General features: G+C 37.2%; 1 protein-coding gene and 1 non-coding gene across 7 annotated transcripts in view; one reads left to right on the forward strand and one right to left on the reverse strand.

The window, feature by feature from the left end:
- RFX3 (regulatory factor X3) overlaps positions 1-14,589 on the forward strand; it is a 297,259-nt gene that overhangs the window by 147,102 nt on the left and 135,568 nt on the right. The gene's annotated exons all lie outside the window — the stretch shown is intronic.
- On the reverse strand, positions 7,928-8,032 carry LOC132492868 (U6 spliceosomal RNA). The gene has a single exon (XR_009532920.1). It is a non-coding gene; the product is annotated as a U6 spliceosomal RNA (small nuclear RNA).

Consider the following 14,589-nt stretch of genomic DNA (forward strand, 5'->3'; position numbering starts at 1 on the left):
GAGCATCAGGGAACTCTGTCTAGGAAAAAAAATATGACCTAGAGAAACTAGTGTAATAAGCAAAACCCATACTCTTCTGTCAGTATAAAAATAGATTCCTGACCGTGTTAACTGATCTCAGTAGACGATTTATTTCACAGGTGGAAAATGTTTTTGATGTTTGGGCTTATCATATATATGTTTTGATTCGTAATACTTTAGTATTGAAAGAATGCAGTTTTTGTTCTTTTGCTTCCTATGAAGCAGTAATATTGCCCAAAATATTAGCGATATGGACTAAAGGAACAGTGACTTGAATTTGATCTCAGGAGGTGTGAGTGAGTCAGAGTTCTAGGTCTGCCAAAATAAGCTACGTGGTATTGAGCTCATTTTAACCTCCCTGTCCTTTAGTCTCCATAACTGTATTACAGGAGCTCACTGGGCATTGATTGAATATCTGTTATGTGCTACTGGCATATGAAGAACTTTAAGGTTAGGTCAAAGAGATGCACAGGTGAACAGAAAATGACACAGAGAATGGTGATGTCTGAAGTATAATATAGAGAGCTATGCTATAGGAGCAAAAAACACATAATATAATTTAGAGGTGAATCAGTTGATGGAAGTGGGCAATTGTGGGAAACTTCCTGAAGAAAAACTACCTTGAAGAAGTACCACCCAATCTTAGTTTCCTTATCTTTGAAATAGATAATTCACCCAGAATTGTTGTTAGGACCAAATGAGAAAATCTTTGTAATGGGCTTTGTGAACTACAAAGCATTTTGCAAATACGAGGGCAAATTACTGATACATATACCAGACACTGCTAGGAACTGGAGGTAGGAAAATGATTGCCAAGAGCAGTGTTTCTCAAAGCGTGATATATGGATGTTTTCTTAGGAATCCACTCTGTGTGTACGTGTTTATTTAGATAATCTTTATAATGAAGCTATGAACATATTCTAGATTATCTTAATTAATGCATTAGAACTGAGACTGCCATTCAACTTCAGTGTGTTTTCATATGTGTTTAAAATAGCTTTGGTTCCAGGAGGTTGAACTACTATAATTTTGGAGGCTAATGAGGAGGAATAGAGCCAGCCTTAATATGAACTTGATCAAGGCTAAATGATACCACAGATAGATTGGATGCAAGAGAAGCTCCGTATAATAGTTGGCCCCACAGCTATCATTGCTTGCACCTTGGTTTATGTTTGCATGTTTTAATAATATTTTATTGAACCCTGAAGGTCAGTAGTCATCATCCCGGGGGAAGCATGATTGATTCCCCAAACCACTGTGAAATTAAGTCTTTCTGTTATACACTCTCCTAGACCTGTGTACCTTTCCCTCACAGACCATTTCATTGCTGTGGTTTTAGCTGATTTATGTGATCAGTGTCTTTCCCCAAAACTATACCATAAGTTGATGATCCAGACACCATGTCTTCTTCTTTTTTTTTTTTTTTTTTTTTTTTTGTTGGGGGTAGGAGTTTATTAATTAATTAATTTGTGCTGTGTTGGGTCTTTGTTTCTGTGCAAGGGCTTTCTCTTGTTGTGGCAAGCAGGGACCACTCTTCATCGCGGTGCGCGGGCCTCTCACTATCGTGGCCTCTCTTGTTGCGGAGCACAGGCTCCAGATGCGCAGGCTCAGTAGTTGTGGCTCACGGGCCTAGTTGCTCCGCGGCATGTGGGATCCTCCCAGACCAGGGCTCGAACCCATGTCCCCTGCATTAGCAGGCAGATTCTCAACCACTGCGCCACCAGGGAAGCCCACCATGTCTTCTTTTGTTCACATTATAGTACAACCTAATAGGTGTACATAATATGTACTCAATAAATGTTGAATTAATGAGTGAACTAGGTAATATTGAAGCACCTTCTAAATTAATAGTGATTGAAAATAGTTAATAACAGGTTTAGTGTTAAATGTGCACATGCACATACTCCATATTTTTAAACCCTATAATTTTTGAATAGTACAAATGATCACTCTCAGATGTCTCCAAAGCACAACTTCTACAGCCTATATTTGTGCAAGATTTATTAGAGTAAGAAAAAGATATGTTAGAATATCTATTTATATTTTTTATTAAAAATGGGAAATATAGCAAAGATATAATTACTTATATATCACATGCATAAATGAGGCATACCGAAGGAAGAGGGGTTAATGGTAGCCGCCTCACTTTTGAAAAACGTTTTATTTATTTATTTTTATTTAATTTTTCTTGAAGTATAGTTGATATGCAATATTATGCTACTTTCAAGTGTACAACATAGTGACTTGACATTCAAGTACATTACAAAATGATCACCATAATAAGTCTAGTAGCCATCTGTCACCATACAAAGTTATTATCATATTATACACTGTACTCTCTAAGCTGTATGTTACATCCCCAATGCCTTATTTATTTTGTAACTGGAAGTTTGCCCCTCTTAATCTCCTTCACCTATTTCACCCATCTACCCACCCCACCTTTTGCAACCACCATTTTTTCTCTGTATCTATGAGTCTGTTTCTGTTTTGTTTTGTTTGTTTGCTTGCTTTGTGTTTTATATTGATTTTATTCATTCATTCATTCATTCATTCATACATTAAGGCCATGCAGTGCGCATGTGAGATCTTCGTTCCCTGATCAGGGACCAGGGATCGAACCCATGCCCCATGTAGCAGAAGCACAAAGTTCCACTTAGCATAATACCCTATAGATAGATCCATGTTGTTGCAAATGTGAAGATTTCATTCGTTTTATGGCTAATATACCATTTTATAAATATAGATAGATAGATAGATACACACACATATACATATATACACACCACATCTTCTTTATCCACTCATTTATCAGTGGACACTTAGGTTGCTTCCATATCTTGGCTACTGTAAATAATGCTGCAATTAGCATAGGAGTTTTTGTTTTCTTCATATAAATGCCCAGAAGTGGAATTGCTAGATCATATGGTAGTTCTATCTTTGATTTTTTGAGGAACCTCCATACTATTTCCCATTGTGGCTCCACCAGTTTACATTCCCACCAACAGTGCACCACCATTCCTTTCCTCTACAGCCTCACCAACATTTGTTATTTGTTGTCTTTTTGTTGATAGCCATTCTAACAGGCGTGAGGTGGTATCTTATTGTGGTTTTGATTTGAATTTCCCTGATGATTAGTGATGTTGAGCATCCTTTCATGTTATTGGCCATCTGTATGCTTTCTTTAGAAAAATGTCTATTCAGATCCTCTGCTGATTTTTTTAATGGGATTTTATTTTGATATTGAGCTGTATGAGTTCTTTTTATATTTTGGATATTAACTTTTTATGGGATATATCATTTGAAAATACCTTCTCCCATTTAGTAGGTGGCCTTTTCATTTTGTTGATGGTTTCCTTCACTGTGCAAAACCTTTTTTGTTTGATATAATCCCATTTGTTTAATTTTGCTTTTGTTGCTCTTGCCTGAAAAGGCAGATCGAAAAAAATGTTACAAAGACTGATGTCAAAGAGTTTACTGCCTATATTTTCTTCTAGGAGTTTTATGGTTTCAGGTCTTACATTTAAATCTTTAATCCATTTTGAGTTTATTATTGTATATGGTGTGGGAAAATAGTCCAGTTTGATTCTTCTGCATGGTGCTGTCCAGTTTTTCCCAACACCATTTATTGAACAGACTATTCTTTCCCTATTGTGTATTCTTGGTTGCTCTTGTCAAGGATTAGGTGACCATATAAGCATGGATTTATTTCTGGGCTCTGTTCCATTGATCTATGTGTCTGTTTTTGTGCCAGTACTATACTATTTTGATTACTATAGATTTATAGTATAGATTTGAATCAGGGAGCATGATACCTCCAGCTTTGTTTTCTTTCTCAAGATTGCTTTGGCTGTTCGGAGTCTTTTGTGGTTCCATACAAAATTTAAGAATATTTGTCCCATTTCTATGAAAAATGCCATTGGTATTTTGATAGGGATTGCATTGAATCTATAGATTGTTTTGGGTGGTATGGACATTTTAACAGTGTTAATTCTTCCATTTCGTTAGATGGTATATCCTTCCATTTCTTTGTGTCTTCTTTAGTTTCTCTCATCAGTGTCTTATAGATTCCAGAGTATAGGTCTTTCACCATCTTGGTTAAGTTTATTTTTAGAAATTTTATCCTTTTTGATGCCACTGTAAGTGGGATTGTTTTCTTACTTTCTTTTTCTGATAGATTATTATTGATATATAGAAATGCAACAGGTTTTTGTATATTAATTTTATATCCTGCAACTTTACTGAATACATCTATTAGTTCCAATAGTTTATTGGTGGAGTCTTTTGGGTTTTCTAGTTAAGTTTCTATATATAGTATCCATGGGAGGAGGCAAGCCCAGGATCTTCCTACTCCCCTACTTCCTACTCCCCTTCCTACTCCCACCTTGTCCCCCTCTCACCACCCCCTCACTTATTTTTTGCATTTTCTGCTTCCAGTAAGGTGGATTAATAGATTATGTAATCTAGATTTAATTAAACTAACTTCATGATATGGAAAAGCAACTTAAAGTTTTTCTAACATATAGCCTACGGATTGAAGATAGCACTAATATTGCAAGGAGAATCAAGATGACAGAATGAGCACTCTTCTAATTCTTTGACAGTCACATAGAAAATGTCTGTTTAGACAGTCACTGTCTAAATGATAAGAAGTTAGCTTCACAAGTTCTACATACTGAGAATATTTTTTTTTTTTTTTTTTTTTTTTTGCGGTATGCGGGCCTCTCACTGTTGTGGCCTCCCCCGTTGCGGAGCACAGGCTCCGGACGCGCAGGCTCCGGACGCGCAGGCTCAGCGGCCATGGCTCACGGGCCCAGCCGCTCCGCGGCATATGGGATCCTCCCAGACCGGGGCACGAACCCGTATCCCCTGCATCGGCAGGCGGACTCTCAACCACTTGCGCCACCAGGGAGGCCCATACTGAGAATATTTTTGACATACAGATTTATGTCCATTATCTTCAGTGATGAACCTCTCACCTAAGTATGTTTTATGACATTAAATTAAATAATGAAGTTGCATCAATTAACAGGACATTTCATTATTTGATCTTTAGCTCTTTATAATTCCTACTTTTCTATATGTTTTGTAGAGTGTATACTTCTAAACATGTATGTAATTTGTAAGTAATTTTTTTGAGAGGAAAATGATTTAAAAAGTTTGCAAACTACTGAACTAATATGCTGCTTAATTACCATGCCATCACTTTCTATGAAGAAGGTGCTATTTACATACAATAAAATCCATTTAAGTGTACCGTTTCATGAGTTTTGGCAAATGTGTATACTTGTATATACACCATCACAATCAAAATATTGAACATTTTCATCACCCCAAATAATTTCTTCATGTCTCTTTGCTCTCAGTTCCTCCCCTCCCCCATTTCCAGCTCCAGGAAAATACTGATTTGCTATCATTTAGTTTGTTTTGTCTTTTCTAGAGTTTCAAATTCATAAAATCATGCAACATATAGTCTTTGGTGTTGGGCTTCTTTTACTCAACATAGTGATTCGGAGGTTCATCCATGATTTTATGTCTCTCAGTGGTTCATTCCTTTTCATTTGTGAATAACATTCCATTTTAACGATATATCAGAGTTTATTTATCCACTCACCTATTGTTGAACATTTGGCTTGTTTTCAGTTTTGAACATTCATATGTTAAGTCTTTGTGTGAACATATGTTTTTATTTTTTTTATGTAAATACCTAGGGGTGGACTTGCTGGGTCCTATGGTATGTGCTTGTTTAACCTTGTAGCAACTGCCATACTACTTTCCAAAGTGGTTATATCATTTTATATTCCTACCAGCACTGTACGAAAGTTTGCTTGACATCCTTACCGAACTTGGAATTATAAGTGGCTTTAATTTTAACCATGCTAGTGATTTATGTAGTGGTATTTCATTGTAGTTTTAGTTTGCATTTCTCTGATAACTAATGATGTTAAGCATCTTGTGTGCTTATTGGTCAACAATATATATCTTAATAATTTAGTAACACTGATAGTTTAATTTTCTTCCATTTATACTTTTACTTAAATCAGTAATTTGTGTCTAATTAGATAGATTTTTAAAGAACTCTTATATGAGTTCAAGTAATATTTTAAAATTTTATGTTAAAACCAAGGAGAATAAAAGAGAAAAATTTTTAATCATAAATTAACTTAGGTCAGGTTTATGTTTTCAGTAACAAATAAATACAGTTATACAATAAAAAGACAGGAGGGGCTTCCCCTGGCGGCGCAATGGTTGAGAGTCCGCCTGCCAATGCAGGGGACACGGGTTCGTGCCCCAGTACGGGAAGATCCCACATGCCGCGGAGCGGCTAGGCCCGTGAGCCATGGCCACTGAGCCTGCGCGTCCGGAGCCTGTGCTCCGCAACGGGAGAGGCCACAACAGTGAGAGGCCCGCGTACCGCAAAAAAAAAAAAAAAAAAAGAAAAATGACAGGAGATCTTTAATTTAATTTAATTTAATTAATTAATTTTTTAAACATCTTTATTGGAGTATAATTGCTTTACAATGGTGTGTTAGTTTCTGCTGTATAACAAAGTGAATCAGCTGTACATATACATATATCCCCATATCCCCTCCCTCTTGCATCTCCCTCCCACCCTCCCTATCCCAACCCTCTAGGTGGGAGATCAGGGAGCTGATCTCCCTGTGCTATGCGGCTGCTTCCCACTAGCTATCTGTTTTACATTTGACAGTGTATATATGTCCATGCCACTCTCTCACTTTGTCACAGCTTACCCTTCCCCCTCCCCGTGTCCTCAAGTCCATTCTCTACATCTGTGTCTTTATTCCTGTCCCACCTCTAGGTTCTTCAGAACCATTTTTTTTAAAGATTCCATATATGTGTGTTAGCATGCAGTATTTGTTTTTCTCTTTCTGACTTACTTCACTCTGTATGACAGACTCTAGGTCCTTCCACCTCACTACAAATAACTTAATTCTGTTTCTTTTTATGGCTGAGTAATATTCCATTGCATATATGTGCCACATCTTCTTTATCCACTTATCTATCAATGGACACTTAGGTTGCTTCCATGTCCTTGCTATTGTAAATAGTTCTGCAATGAACATTGTGGTACATGACTCTTTGAATTATGGTTTTCTCAGGGTATAGGCCCAGTAGTGGGATTGCTGGGTCGTATGGTAGTTCTATTTTTAGTTTTTTGAGGCACCTCCATACTGTTCTCCATAGTGGCTGTATCATTTACATTCCCACCAACAGTGCAAGTGGGTTCCCTTTTCTCTACACCCTCTCCAACATTTATTGTTTGTAGAGTTTTTGATGATGGCCATTCTGATTGGTGTGAGGTGATACCTCATTGTAGTTTTGATTTGCATTTCTCTAATGATTAGTGATGTTGAGCATCCTTTCATGTGTTTGTTGGCAATCTGTATATCTTCTTTGGAGAAATGTCTATTTAGGTCTTCTGCCTATTTTTGGATTGGGTTGTTTGTTTTTTTGTTTGTTTGTTTGTTTGTTTTTTTGCGGTACGCGGGCCTCTCACTGTTGTGGCCTCTCCCGTTACGGAGCACAGGCTCCGGCGCGCAGGCTCAGCGAGCGGCCATGGCTCACGGGCCCAGCCGCTCCGCGGCATGTGGGATCTTCCCAGACCGGGGCACGAACCCGCGTCCCCTGCATTGGCGGGCGGATTCCCAACCACTGCGCCACCAGGGAAGCCCTGTTTGTTTGTTTGTTTGTTTGTTTTTGATATTGAGCTGCGTGAGTTGCTTGTATATTTTGGAGATTAATCCGTTGTCAGTTGCTTCGTTTGCAAATATTTTCTCCCATCCTGAGTGTTGTCTTTTTGTCTTGTTTATGGTTTCCTTTGCTGTGCAAAAGCTTTTAAGTTTCATTAGGTCCCATTTGTTTATTTTTGTTTTTGTTTCCGTTTCTCAAAAATATGGGACGCTTCACGAATTTGTGTGTCATCCTTGTGCAGGGGCCACGCTAATCTCCGTATCATTCCAATTTTTAGTATATGTGCTGCCAAAGCAAGCACTTATTTAATTTTAGATATCGTCTTGTCAGCTTGTATTAAGAAACATTAAGAAACATGAGAACTTATGAGTAAATGGTGTGCTAATTCTAATAAGTACGGTGTGGTTGCAGTGTGCTATGGACACAGCTAGACAAGATCAGTAGGCTACTGGGTGGTGAGGTCTTACTCACTGGGACTCAGAATCAAGATAGAATGGCAGTCACATGCAGTTGATCCTGACACAGGATTGACCATGAGAGTGTACTAATGTTACTCTGTGCGAGTACAGAAGAAACTGCCTTTCAATCTGACTGGGATTTAATGGCATTCAAAGTGGAGGTGACAGTTTTGAAGAAAGATTAAGAGTAACCTTAAATTTGCAGAACTTTCTATTTGGCCATAAGATTTCTTAACATTTAGGTAATAGTTTAGTGACTCTCTGTAGAGAGCATGAATAAGTATTAGTCACTGAAGCTCATTGCTTGGATCATAGAGATTAATGGTAATAATACACATACTGCAAATATTGTGGATAATATATATGGGATAAATAACTTTTTTGTTTTAATTTTGTTCATGAACCTTGTATCATGACCATGATAAATTACATAATTGTTGTTAATGCTAATTCAAAGGCTGTGGAGCTGAAAGAGATCTTTTTTTTTTTTTTTTTTTTTTTTGCGGTACACGGGCCTCTCACCATTGTGGCCTCTCCTGTTGCGGAGCACAGGCTCCGGACGCTCAGGCTCAGCAGCCATGGCTCACGGGCCCAGCCGCTCCGCGGTATGTGGGATCCTCCCAGACCGGGGCACGAACCTGCGTCCCCTGCATCGGCAGGCGGACTCTCAACCACTGCGCCACCAGGGAAGCCCGCTGAAAGAGATCTTAAATGTCATATAGTCCCATGGTAACCTGTGTTTTTAAAAAATTTAATTCATGATAAAAGAAATGTAACGTAAAGTTTACCATCATAACCATTTTAAGGGTACAGTTCAATCATGTTAAGTAGATTCACACTGTTGTGCAACCAGCCTCAAGAACTCTTTTCATCTTGCAAAACTGAAACTCTATACCCATTAAACAGCAATTCCTCATTTCCCCTGGTAACCTCTATTCTACTTTCTGTCTCTATGAATTTGACTACTCTAGGCACCTCATGTAAGTGGAATCATATACTATTTGCCTTTTTGTGGGTGGCTTATTTCACTTAGTCACTTAGCATAATGTCCTCAAGGTTCACCTATGATGTAGCATGTGTCAGAATTCCTTCCTTTTTAAGGCTAATATTCCACTGTATGTATACACATTTTGTGGATCCATTCATCTGTTGAGACACTTGAGTTGCTTTCAGCTTTTGCCTGTTGTGAATAGTGCTTCTGTGAACATGAGGATACAAGTGTTTCTCTGAGACCCTGCTTTTAGTTCCTTTTGGGTATATACCCAGGAATGAAATTGCTGGGTCATATGGTATATTCTATTTTTAACTTTTTTGAGGAACTGCCATACTCTTTTCCACACCGGCTGCACCATTTTCCATTCCTACCAACAGTACACAAAGGTTCCAATTTCTCCACATCCTCATCAACACTTGTTATCTTCTTTTTCTTTTCAAAAGTAGCCATTCTAATAAGTGGAAGGTGGTACCTGTATTTTTAAAAGTCTGTTTCCTTCTCTCCTCCTAGTCTTTCTCCTCCCCCTCCCTCTGCTTCTTTCCTCTTCACCTACTCCTCCCTCTCTTTCTGTCTCCTGTCTCCTCCTGATCTTCCCAGAACTGCTTTGAAGGAATGGGATTAAGAAACCTACAGCTTTACCTTTGGTCACTCCTTTTGTTACTCAAGTATCGAGGAGAACAGAAAAGAGAAAACGTGGACCTATTTGACTTTTTCATTTTAAGGTTGAGGAAACTGAGGTCCAGAAAAATGAATTGACTTGGCCACAGCCAAACAAAAAATTAAGACTAGAATTCCTAACTCTCTGTTTAATAGTTTCTGAAACTATATAGAGGTGAAAGAAATATTGAGAGATCTCTATTAATTTTTTTCTGAGTAAGACTGTGAATTAGCTTTCTCAGGTTTATCTATTCTGTAGTGTAATATTTTCTAAAGTGTGGAATGTATATTCCATTGGGATGTGAAGTGATTTTAAATGGTCCAAGATGGTAAGATGGACTTCAGGTGGTTATGGGAAAGAGATTTAAGAAAACATTGAATCACAGAGTGAGGAAATTATTCCTTCTTCCATTCTCTGTCACTCGAAGTAATAAACATGGTCAGTTTGGTGCAGCATATCTGTAATACCTCACAAATATTTGCTAATCTTCCCTCACTCCTATGTACACACTTAAAAACAAAGCAGGATTCAGACTCAGAGATAATAGGCAGCAATAGCTGGCTAGTATTAAATAACTGTTTTGATATCATTTATTATTAGTGTATTGTAATAATGAAATTTGGAGGGTATTAGTTTTCTAGTTCTTGTGTTATAAAAGTCTTTCAAGAAATTTTATAATTGGGGAATTTAAAGAAACTGTTAAGTAAATGAAAAGACAGGTGGTACAATGAAATGGCATGTATGTTGTCTTAGTGTAGGTAGTTAAAACGCAAACTTGGATATGAAGGTTTCAGTGCAAGTAGTTTATTCGGGGGATGATCCCAGGAAATGCCAATAGGTTATTGGGAAAGTGAGACAGGGAAGGGATTTTATCTAACAGAGATCATGTTATTATACAAGTTACAACTGTAGCTAATCGGAGATGGATCACATTGGGGCAGTCTGGGAGCCAGTTTTATGCCACATCTCAGTTATTTCACCTGAGGGCAAAGGAAGCCTAGGGTATTTATATAGACTCCTGTCAGTCATTGGCCACTCACAGATGGGGGTTAATTTCCTGACATTTCCGGCTGAAATGCAGGTGGGCCAAGAGGGTGCTAAGGGTCTCATAAATCTCTCAGTTGGTGTAGTGTAAAGCTAGACCAGTGTATGTTGAAGTGGTAATGGTGAGTGTGTATGGCCATGGGGTACACAACATTTGCTACCTAATGCTACATATGTGTTAGAGGAATGACTACCTTTGGTAATTTCTATTGTGGCCAAACATTTTCAGAGAAAATGGATTTTATAGCCATCTTTGTAATTAAGCTCCAAAGTCTTGAAACTGAAAAGGAAACTTTTCTTGGTATTAAACATAGCCCTTCTAGTTGCTACTTAACGTTTACCTTCTTAGATCCTTTTCTCAATGGGCAGAGTACTGAAGGTCTATGTGTATAGTATTTATCTAGTTGAATAAAGACTGTTATTAATTCCACCCCAGTAGTCTGTTCCCTACTAACTCACATTATTTTAGGCTTTCTTTGTTAAGTCATTTCCCAGTCATTTAGTAATTTATATTACTTGTTCCTGGACTTTCTCCAGCTTCTCTTCATCTTACTTAAGTTGATGAGCCTATTTTCCACAACTGGTTTTTCAAGATAATACATTTATCGAAGTCTTATATAATTTACATTCCTGGCCACATGTAAAACTTCATAGTTTATTAATAATTCATCATCATTTGAATGGTAATTTAAATTTTAGTTATACAGATTACTGAAATTATCCCCAAAGCCATAGCATATCTATATCAATTATTTGATAGTTATTATAATGTATTTTGGAGCTGTGTAAGTGGAAACACTGATTTAATCCTCAGTACTTTGTGCTAATATAAAGTTAAAATTAAACAATAGGAATTAACTGTGCTGCAAAAGAAATTGAATTGATTACATTATTTTGTAAGTATCTAAATTCATTTGCTTTATCTTCTTAACTCCATTGGCAGAAGAAAAAAAGTACTGTACTGCTGGCATTATAAATAGAAACATCTGAAAAATGAAAGCCACTGTAGATTATAAATAGGCAACTCTGATGTTTAGAGAACTCACCCTTGATAGCAACTAACAGTGTCCCACTTCAGTGATATATATACAATAGCAAATAAACTGAATGAGTTTACTTCTGATCAGTTTTTCCCTTAAGCAGAGTGAAATAATTCAGTAGTTATTTTGCTTCATTTAAAACAGGATTTATTTTATGTTAATACACAGTAATTTGAAGAATCTTTGTCTAATTATGTTCTTGGTCATCATTCCCACAGATGTTTTATGATGCTGTTGTGGCCACATATCATTATGAAAACTTAATAAATTACTGCTTCATTTTTATGGGGGAAACACCTACTCCTCCCCCTAAATTACACACACACACACGCACACACACATATACACACACAGAGGCATCTATTTTCAGTTTGGAATTAATTATATTCTGTAATTGTGTTTTCATTATAGTCAAAAAAATATTTTACATACATTTATTTTTTTGCCATCTGGTTTTTGGTGAGCTACAATTTATTTACAGTGAAATACACGGATCTTAGGTGACACTATTCAGTGTGCTGTGAGAAGTGATTTTATCCCTATACCCATACTTTGTTCAGGATATGGGATATTTTTGTCATGCCAGAAACTTTTCTGTGCCTCTTCCCAGTCCATCTCTGCCCTCCTCTCTCCTCAGATCAATCCAATTGTGTCTTAGGCACTTATCATTTACAGATTATATATTACTAAGTTTTGTTTCATTTTTAAAAAGCCATGTACCTCACAGAATAATTTGAAGTTAAAGAGTTAACAATTTATTGAATACTGTTTTGAACTATTGATTAGGTAAGGACTGAATATTGATGTTATGATTCTATAAAGCTCCAAGATAGATCACGTGCTAGTCCCCAAAACAAGCCTCAGTAAATTTAAGAAAATTGAAATTATATCAAGCATCTTTTCTGACCACAGTGCTGTGGGACTAGAAATCAACTACAAGAGAAAAACTGCAAAAAACACAAACAGGTGGAGGCTAAACAGTATGTACTGAACAACCAGTGGATCACTGAAAAAATCAAAGAGAAAATTTAATAATACCTGGAACAGGCTTCCCTGGTGGCGCAGTGGTTGAGAGTCCACCTGCCGATGCTGGGGACACAGGTCTGTGCCCCGGTCCGGGAAGATCCCACATGCCGCGGAGCAGCTAGGCCCGTGAGCCATGGCCTCTGAGCCCGCGTGTCCAGAGCCTGTGCTGCGCAACGAGAGAGGCCACAACAGTGAGAGGCCCATGTACCACAACCCCCCCCCAAAAAAACCTGGAAACAATGAAAATGAAAACACAATGATCCAAAACCTATGGGATACACCAAAGCAGTACTAAGAGCAGTACTATTGTTTATAGCGATACAAGCTTACCTCAAGAAACAAGAAAAATCTCAAGTAAATAACCTAACCTTACACCTAAAGAAGCTAGAAAAATAAGAACAAACAAAACCCAAAGTTAGTAGAAAGGAAAGAAATCATGATCAGAGCATAATTAAATGAAACAGAGACTAAAAATCAATAGGAAAGATCAATGAAACTAAGACCTGGTTCTTTAAAAAGATACACAAAATTGATTAACCTTTAGCTAGACTTAATAAGAAAAAGAGAGAATTATTTAACATAGTTTTGGAAGTTTTAGCCATAGCAATCAGAAAAGAAAAAGAAATAAAAGGAATCCATATTGGAAAAGAAGAAGTAAAGCTGTCACTGTTTGCAAATGACATGATACTATACATAGAGAATCCTAAATATGCTACCAGAAAACTACTAGAGCTAAACCATGAATTTGGTAAAGTAGCAGGATACAAAATTAATGCACAGAAATCTCTTGCATACCTATATACTAGCGATGAAAAATCTGAAAGAGAAATTAAGGAAACACTCCTATTTAACACTGCAACAAAAAGAATAAAATACCTAGGAATAAACCTACCTAAGGAGACAAAAGACCTGTATGCAGAAAATTATAAGACAATGATGAAAGAAATAAAATATGATACAAACAGATGGAGAGATATACCATGTTCTTGGATTGGAAGAATCAACATTGTGAAAATGAGTCTACTACTCAAAGCAATCTACAGATTCAATGCAATCCCTATCAAACTACCAAAGGCATTTTTCACAGAACTAGAACAAAAAATTTCACAATTTGTATGGAAACATAAAAGACGCTGAATAGCCAAAGCAATCTTGAGAAAGAAAAACGGAGCTGGAGGAATCAGGCTCCTTGACTTCAGACTATACCACAAGGCTACAGTAACCAAGACAGTATGGTACTGGCACAAAAACAGAAATATAGATCAATGGAACAGAATAGAAAGCCCAGAGATAAACCCCCATACATATGGTCATGTTATCTTTGATAAGGGAGGCAAGAGTGTACAATGGAGAAAAGACAGCCTCTTCAGTAACTGGTACTGGGAAAACTGGACAGCTACACGTTAAAGAATGAAATTAGAACACTCCCTAATACCATACATAAAAATAAACTCAAAATGGATTCAAGACCTAAATGTAAGGCCAGACACTATAAAACTCTTAGAGGAAAACATAGGCAGGACAGTCTATGACATAAATCACAGCAAGATCCTTTCTGACCCACCTCCTAGAGAAATGGAAATAAAAACAAAAATAAACAAATGGGAACTAATGAAACTTAAAAAGTTTTGCACAGCA

Source organism: Mesoplodon densirostris, chromosome 6 (assembly GCF_025265405.1).
Source record: "Mesoplodon densirostris isolate mMesDen1 chromosome 6, mMesDen1 primary haplotype, whole genome shotgun sequence".
NCBI classification, from domain to species: Eukaryota; Metazoa; Chordata; class Mammalia; order Artiodactyla; family Ziphiidae; genus Mesoplodon; species Mesoplodon densirostris.